This window comes from Mixophyes fleayi, chromosome 4, assembly GCF_038048845.1.
Source record: "Mixophyes fleayi isolate aMixFle1 chromosome 4, aMixFle1.hap1, whole genome shotgun sequence".
Lineage (NCBI taxonomy): Eukaryota > Metazoa > Chordata > Amphibia > Anura > Limnodynastidae > Mixophyes > Mixophyes fleayi.
Window position 1 is genome coordinate 271112313 of NC_134405.1, and position 9404 is coordinate 271121716.

At 42.8% G+C, this 9404-nt stretch overlaps 1 long non-coding RNA gene across 1 annotated transcript; it reads right to left on the minus strand.

The window, feature by feature from the left end:
• Window positions 1-936: 936 nt before the first annotated feature.
• Window positions 937-2263, minus strand: LOC142150137 (uncharacterized). The gene is made up of 3 exons (XR_012691037.1): window positions 2128-2263; window positions 1365-1461; window positions 937-1031 (listed from the first exon to the last, which is right to left on the minus strand). It is a non-coding gene; the product is annotated as an uncharacterized LOC142150137 (long non-coding RNA).
• Window positions 2264-9404: the final 7141 nt, after the last annotated feature.

The following is a 9404-nucleotide window of genomic DNA, read 5'->3' on the forward strand; positions in this document are numbered from 1 at the left end:
AAGCAAAATCCACTGCCTAAGTGAAGAATTTCTTACGTTAAGAGTGAAGTAAAGATGGATTTTCATTCTATCTCCCTGTTTCTTCGTAACAATAAACATCTTACCTTTTGCACAAGATAAGAAGATCACTAATGAATCAGGTCCTAGGTGAGGTATTACATAACCCAGCAAATAAACATTGTAAAAACACCAAGAAAAAGGTGGAGACTGGAATATTTGCTACACCAAAGGTGGCTAACACATATTGGTATTATGGCCTTGTAGCAAGACTCCACTAGCTTAGTGCCCTAACGCATTCCCCATAATTGTTAGTGTGGGGTTTGTGTCTGGCATGTGGGTGTTGGACCACTTTGAAACAAAGTGCCACTAGCACAAGAGAAAAATATTGTTATCCTGTTTGGGCAAGGGCCAAAAGTTGGTAGTGTGTGACCTGACACTGCTAACATTTTTGCTTTCTTTATATACATTTACCTGTAATGTCATGCCTATATTCCTACGCACATCCCATGTTCGCTCTAAAAGCTGAAAGTGTCCAAACAATTTACTACTAAGCAACCAAACACACATACAAACCTCCACACTATAGACATTTTCTAAAACTATACATTTACCCCATTGAGCGTGTTTGTAGGCTATGGTGTATCTGTGGCAAAGGACAAAATAACCACACATAGATTTCATATATTTTAAAAAAAAAACCTGTTCCACAATAGTTTTGAAAGCACTACACATGGATTTCTGGGTATTAAAATATTAATCAGTGCACTGTAGTAATGGTACAAAATGGCATGACAACTGATTGCTGACACATTTGCAGCATAGGCTAGATTTATTACATATATGAATTCAAACATGCTGACAAAAACAAAGCAAACAAGTTAATGGTCTGTGTGTGTCAAAGTTCCTTGGATGAAGAGATGACAATCTGGGCAGACTGAAGAGAGACATAAGCAGGCTTGGAGCTCTGGAGAAATTCAACAACATGTAGTGAGACACGAATTGCACAAATCCAAAATCCACACCAACACACCCTGTTGAATGAAAGTCAACAAATTAATACGGCAATATTAGCTCAGACAACTTGCATTTTGATATCAAGAGGTTGAGCACTGTATTGGCATGTGTAAAAAAGCCGGTAATATTATAGTGAATAATAATGGCTTGTGTGTTTGGACTATACCTAGGATTCTGAATGCACTATTTGACTTAATTAGAAACACCAAACCCATGTTACATAGCTAGCATCTGCCCATATGTTTTGTTTGTGCAACCACACATTGCAGGCTTAGTAACGACGACATTATTGTATGGAGCACACTCACTGGCCAATCACATTTTAGTGAAGATAGCACTATACTACTTACATTTGACAACACCCTTCACCATGGCAACATCCACCAACTCCAAAAGGAAGTGCAATGGCAGAAAAGCCAGCACTGCAGGCCAAGTGTAATCTAAAGGCTGTAGATATAAGAAAAACAAATAAAGTGTCAATAATGTGCACTTCTCAACACTATATGTGCTGATCAATAAACTGTAGAAAAACCAAACATCAATTATGTTGCCACATTAGGCTGTAGATTTAAACTACCCCATTAACGTGCATTTAGCTAAAGACATTAAGGCTAAACTTGGAGGCATGAAGCTATACTTTCTACACACATTGTAAAGGTAAAATACAGGTTGCCATGGTTTTTCCCCTATTATTACACATATAAACCATTTCACTAACACACCAGGCCATGTATATTCATATTCCCATTTTGAATTACCATACCTTAGATAATCAACCCTTGACTAAGCTTGCACATGATTTGACCACTGATCTTTTAAATGTGAAGATATTTATGTTTTGTTCCAAAAATAACCAAAAAATACATTGACCCATTACATTGTAACATGCTTTGTCCACTAGAACATTTACTTATTTTTTATCCTTTGCTCTCCTTATTGACTCAAGCACAGAGTGTTAATGTGTCTTTAAGGTAGGGTCCAAAAAAACCACACTTCAAATAAAGGTATTAGAAAAAGAAAAAAAAAGAAAAAAATTATAACAGCATGGACATTCTTAATGCAAAGTGTTTTAACAAGGGGTATGTAATAAAACAATATCTGGTTTCTACTTACCCCACACACAGACAAATGTGGAATGTCAATAAGCAATCACTAGACACCCAAAAAACACAATCCAGGACCAAGATCTGTGGGGGGAGGGTAAACAGGTACAAAATAAATCAATATAGATGGATAATCTTTATGTGTGTCACTACATTCGAGAGGTCTCTATGCAGAGGCACATCCCAAGTCTACACAGTTGCCTCAATATTCAAACTCTGCAGCTAATTAAAGACTTTTCCACTAACCTTCAACATAAAATTCTTTACCATTAGGACCTTTCAGCATAATTTTCTATCTATATCTCACCAATACCTTTTCCTAAAAATAAACATGAGTGTTGAGCAAGGTACAGCAATAAACTGCAGAGATTATGAAACATTTCACCATTAAGGGCTACTTACCCAGAACTTTGAATCTCCCAACAATACAGAAGGTCAAGCAAGGTATTTTGAAATAGCACTGTAATTAATGAATTAAATGCAGGTGAGTAGGCCGGAGAGTATGCCGGACACGTCATTAGGAGCACGCAGGTGCGTTCTAATTAGCCAAGTGTGTTTTTGTGTAAAAATGACCTGACGTGTGCAACGTTTATTTTCTGTAGGGTACGTAGAGATTATAACGATTATTACAGATGTCATTAATGAGCTAAGCTGTTAGTGTTGTGGCAATAGTATGGGTAAAATAGTTTTAAGTACAATTATATGACGTATGATTCATTTGCATGTGCTACATTTAGATGTGCCACGATAGTGTAGTGGTTATGTATTTCACCCACCAATACTAAGTGCAGAAGTTCAAGGCCCCAGGTCAACCCTAAGCACCAAGTGAGTTAATAAAACACATTATTAAGCATACTCCTAAAAGTAATAAACTAAATGAAACTGCTTGTATTTAGCGTAAGATTCGCAAACACGCTTAATTCCCATTTTTTTTGGGAAGTTTTTGCAGCTCCTGCTGCTTTAGTAAAACAGTGTTTTTATTAATGTGTGTGTTTATCTAGGGTTAATATTTTAATACCACGTTATCCATCATGCTGTTCATATTAATTGCAACATGGCCGATTTATCAGGTCTAAGACAGCCATTCAGCTGTGCTAACTAGTTAATGTGCAGTTTGGTGTTGGTGTTTCAATGTGAAGTATACCTCAGTGAATAAAAAAATGAGCTTGCAACAACAAGGTAATGAGTTTGAACTCCGAATGATGCGTGTATGTGGCTAACCTTGGTATATTTTCAAGTTTGAGGGTATTTATTCCAGTCCAGTATATGTTTTGGTGTGTAAGGTGGCTATATGTAATGTTCAACAGTGTTATCAGCTACAACACAGCAAAGCAGTTGTTGGCAAAGACTTTGGATTTCAAAGACATAGGAATTCTATACTTGCAACAGTGGAAAAAGCTAAGTGCTCCACCAAATCAAATATTAGAAATGGGAGCAATAAATGTTCTATTTTTGATTTGTATTTATCAACATGGATATATTTCGATATGCATAAATTTGGACTCTGCATGCACCAAATCTTTCTGGGTATAATATTTCCAAGTATTGCCATTTTTTCCCCATGTTTTAAGGGAAACAACTTATGCTAGAAGTTGCTGGTCATCTTTAATTTGTATTCTATTCCCTTGACATCACCACTTGTACAGTGGTGTAGCAGTTAGGCAATCCACCTTGCAAGCTTGCTACGTGGGTTCAAGTCCTCACCAATTCTCTCGGCTCTTAGGGATCATTAATATCCTTACACTATTTGTGTTGCTGTTAAAAGTGTCTCTGTGGTAATAGTACACTTGTTTTAAATTTGCATTAATCATGTATGTAAAACCCTAAAATATAGTTTTGAGTTATTATATGTCTATTATTATTATTTGTTATTGCAAACGCACCATCACCAACTGTCAAATCAGGCATGTAACATATTGAGACTAATGATATTGGTAATTGTTCAGAATGGTTGGAGATTTATCATAAATATTTATGACAAAGTCTATTGTTTGGGAGACATTTTACATAAAATGAAATAATTACCCATGCAGTGTGCACAACAATTCTGGCAGCCGGAATGAATGTGGAATGCACTGAGGCAACCACTCCGGCAGTGGAATGCACTGACGCAACCATTCCGGCAGTGGAATGAATGTGGAATGCACTGACGCAACCATTCCGGCAGTGAAATGAATGTGGAATGCACTGACGCAACCATTCCGGCAGTGGAATGAATGTGGAATGCACTGACGCAACCATTCCGGCAGTGGAATGAATGTTGAATGCACTGACGCAACCATTCCGGCAGTGGAATGAATGTGGGATGCACTGACGCAACCATTCCGGCAGTGGAATGCACTGAGGCAACCATTCCGGCAGTGGAATGAATGTTGAATGCACTGAGGCAACCATTCCGGCAGTGGAATGAATGTGGAATGCACTGAGGCAACCATTCCGGCAGTGGAATGAATGTGGAATGCACTGAGGCAACCATTCCGGCAGTGGAATGAATGTGGAATGCACTGAGGCAATCATTCCGGCAGTGGAATGAATGTGGAATGCACTGACGCAACCATTCCGGCAGTGGAATGAATGTGGAATGCACTGACGCAACCATTCCGGCAGTGGAATGAATTTGGAATGCACTGAGGCAACAATTCCGGCAGTGGAATGAATGTGGAATGCACTGAGGCAACCATTCCGGCAGTGGAATGAATGTGGAATGCACTGAGGCAACCATTCCGGCAGTGGAATGAATGTATAATGCACTGAGGCAACCATTCCGGCAGCCGGAATGCACTATGACCTGGATTCTCCCCATAATGCTGAGAAGATATGTGACTAGCAGTGTACAGGCCTATAAAAGCCAGTCCTCTTTACTGAAGAGGCAGTAAGCAGCAGAGGGCGCTATTTCCAACTAACTAATTCTGGCAGTTCCGGATTGAGGCCAAAGGGCCAAAATAACATCAAACATGTTGTACTTGCGAATTGCATTGATTAGAAAGGGGTATGTAAAGAAAAAAGGCTTAATTTACACACACATACTAATGGAACATTTGTTAGATATCTAAAATCCCAATAAATATTTTTTTTTTTTTTAAAAAAATGGCACAAGCAGTCTGTATTGATATGTATGTATGCATGTTGTGCATATTTCGTTTTGCATTTTAAACGCAAAATATGCTCCTAAAGGCGTTTAATAGTGATTTTAGCTAGCTGTATTGGAGTTAAACATGACCCTGGCCTTCCTTAACTTTTGTGAAAGATTTGAGACAGGAGTGACGTCGGTTTCACTCATCTGGGCAGAAGGAACGCCTACTATTCTCAAGTGAAAAAGCATAATGCCTACTTTACTCAAGTACTATCTCATCTCCGCCCAGTCCGCGTCTACTCTCCGCCCATTCCCACCCATATGTTCTCAAGTGGTCAGCAGTCATCTCAAATCTATTTGCGTTGGAGTTTGAGATTGAGTCGCCTTTTGAGAGCTGTATCTGCCGTGCTTGAGTAGCGTATGTAGTGTTTTGCGCTGCTTAAGTGTTGTTTCGCGCATGCGCAGAGCCATTTAGCAGATGCATATGCGTTTGCGAACTTTGATGAATCGGGCCCGTTATTCAGTCCACGGAAATTGATGCATGGTCTAAGACTGCCATCTTTTTTTGACACGAAAAAACAACCTGCGCCTACGGGAGATTTAGAAGGACGTATGAATCCTTTTTTCAGGTTTTCCTCCAAGTATAGCTCCATGGCCTGAGTCTCTGGAATGGACAAGGAATATAACCGCCCTTTGGGCAACTTGGAATCCGGGACTAAATCAATGGCGCAGTCATACTCTCGCTGTGGTGGAATGGAATCAGCTTTTCTTTTGCAGAACACATCAGAGAAGTCCTGGTAGGGTACCGGCAACAAGTCTGGACTAGGCTGTAAGATTCTAAGCGGCAGGGTCAAGCAAGACGTGGAACACTCGGGACTCCAACGAGTAATCTCTCCACTTTTCCAGTTGATAAGGGGATTATAACTGCGAAGCCAGGGATACCCCAATATCAAAGGAGCAGAGGGACAACTAATAAGATAGGAGAGCTCCTCTGTATGGAGAACTCCTACAGACAACCGAACCATTGGAGTCCTAGCGAGAATCCTTCCCCCAGGCAAGGGGTTACCATCCAAACCACATGTGGTGATGCTTGATCCTAACTTGATATGCGGAATATCAAGCGTCTGAGCCAAATGTATATCCAGGAAATTACCAGCCGCACCACTGTCAAGAAAAGCTTTCAGGTCCATGGATCTCCCACGGAAAGTTAGACATCCAGGGACTAATAAAGAGTTTTCTGAAGAGGTAATCTTAAGACCCAAGCGCACCTCTTCACCTGCACTTAGGCTTTGGAGTTTCCCGGCTTATTGGGACATGAGCGAACTAAGTGGCCTGGTTGACCACAATACATACACAGGCCTAGTGAGCTTCTTCTGGAGCGCTACTCCGGAGGCAAGCGGTAAGCGCCCAATTGCATGGGTTCAGAGGAATCAGGCAAAGTGTTATCGGAGCTAGTGAAAACGTCCATCGGAACAGAGGACTCCCGTTCAGCCTTCCTCTCTCTGATCCCACGATCAATTTTTATGACAAGTTGCATCAAGTTCTCCAGCGTGTCGGATATTGGATACTGGACTAGGAATCCTTAATTTGCTCGGTAAGTCCTAAGTGAAAATGACTTCGCAATGCTGGGTTGTTCCAGGCGCTATTAGTGGACCATCGCCGAAATTCCGCACAATACTCTTCCGCTGAGCAACGTCCTTGCCTTAGCGTACGAAGATGAGCCTCAGCTGAGGCTACCCTGTCCGGGTCATCGTACAATAACCCTAGAGCTTAAAAAAAGGCATCCACAGACTGTAAGGCTGGACTTGTGGAAGGCAAGGAGAAGACTGAGGGACGCCCTGGAGTAATGAGATGATGATCCCTACCCCCTGTTGTTCGGAACCAGAGGAACGTGGTTTCAGACGAAAGTACAACTTGCAGCTCTCTTTAAAATTACAGAAGGCTGGCCTGCTTCCAGAGAATCGGTCAGGCAAATTCATCTTAGGCTCCGGTGTGTCACCAGCGGGAACTTGCTGGAGCTGCCGGCCTCTGGAAGCCTCTTCTTGGACTACCAGGTGCTGGGATAAAGTCAGCACCACTTGGGAAACCGCCTGTATCTGGTTGGCCAGAAACTGGGCTGGGGACAGATTTGACTCCTCTCCGTCCATGGCCGTATGATACCAATCTTCCTGGCCGGTTATAATGTTAGGAACTCCCAAGTCAGTACAGTGAAACTCGGGAACTACTCAGAAGGCCAGGTGTTCGCTGGAGCCCCTAGTGGTGGGGACAGAATGGGCTGCGGGCCGGCCGAGGGTCGAGTAGCGTATACTGACTTAAAGGAGTTTCCCAGAAGTGGAGTGATTGGTGGACTGTAGTATAAGAGAAATCCAAGGTCCAAAGGTCACAGGCACAGATGCAATATCCAAGGGCAAGCGAAGGGTCAAACTCACAGGCAGAGAAGCAAAATCTGAATTCCAGGCAAAAGGTCAAGGTCAGAAGAGAAGGGTCACAGGTCCAATAACAAGCAGGGGTCAAACACGGGTGGTCAAATGTAAGGTAGCAGGAACCTAAACGGATAGTACAAGCAGGCAGCAGGACTGAGGACAGAACGCTATAACCGGCAGTGAGGCTCAGTCCTCACTGCCTTAAATAGTACAGATGGCCAATCAGGACACAGTCCAGAATGTGTCCTCAGCTGCAGTATGATAAATATGCAGAGCCTGCAGCCAATGGAATAGGCAGAGTGCCAGCAGTAAACTAATCTCTAATCAGCCTTGATTAGCTGATCCTACACAGCCTTGCAGGGCTGGCCCTACCTAATCCTGTGCGCACGCGCCCGACTGTTTGACAGCTGTCCAGGCGCGGCGTCAGGAAGACCAAAGCGTCCCGGTTGTTGCCCAGGCAACCGGGACACAGAAACCGTAAGTGATGCCCTGGTTGCCGTAGCAACGGCCGGGACATCACTAGGAGCAGCAGGAGAGTCGCGGCGGTGCCCGGACCTGCCGCGGCCACTAACAGTACCCCCCCCCTTGAGGAGGGGTCAAGGAACCCCGGCATCCAGGCTTCATGGGGAACTAACGTGCACAAGCTGGGTACTCTCCAGATTCTGCTATTGAGCCTGAACGCCCAAAAGCCTCTTCCGAGTCATCAGATCCTCCTCCACTCTACTTTGATGGAGACATCAAACAGTTTGTTACGGTACTCTAACTTTCCATGAAACAGTTTCAAGAATGTCCGGATTATTTTGTTGACCAATTTGTGTGCTGTTTGGTATATACCTTCTGGATTGAACTTCTGTGTATGACCCCTGCCTGTAACTTGGACCATGCCTGCTTGCCTGTGACCCTGATTCATTTGCTGTACCTTGGACCACGCTGTTTTGCCTGTTGTCCTGACCTTTTGGCCTCGCTTCTGGACCTCGCTTATTCGCTTGATCTCTGCCTGGCTATTTGGATTTGTGTCTCTGATCTCTGCTTGATCCCTGGACTCTGCTTTCCTGGAAAGCCTTGTACCTTCTGGACTGGGGTAATACCTGTTTTTGCCATTTTTACTATACAGTCTCCTTAGGAACCTGTTCTTATCAGTGGATCTGAGTTATCTTTGTTTGTGTATTTTCCTGAATAAAGACACTTTGCTTTACACTTCCGTTGCTCTTTGTGAATGCACTGGGATTCATAACAATAATTCTAAATATGGCTAGCTTTCCAATGCATGTAAATCCATGTTTGTGTAAATAGAGTGCATACTGATGCTAAAAATAGCCTGTGTCTGAGCTCTTTGAGCTTGTAATGTATTCTTCTGATTTCAACATCTGACCTGATCACTGGTACCACTAATCAGTTAGAGCAAATAAACATCTTGCTTCATATATCTGCTGTATTCCTGTGACCTGCAGATTAGACTTTAAATCTTATCCGTTCGCCTGCTGTTCTGAGGTTTGGACCCAAGCTTTCCAGTATCACCGCTCTGCGTACTACCAGCCCTGGTCAGTGTGACAGGCCAGGGGGGGTTCCATCCACAGCAACCCTCATCTATAATGAGGGGTCAGGAATGACAGCAGACCACTCCCACTGCGGCAGGAGGGGCATATGCGGAATAACGAAAGGGAACGGTGGCAAAGTAAGCCCAGCCAGTTCCCAGCAACAACAGAGAGGCTGGCATAGGCGGTCCATCCTGTCACAGAAACCAATGAAAAAATTTACTTTAAAAAATACACCAGTGTTTCATACATTTTC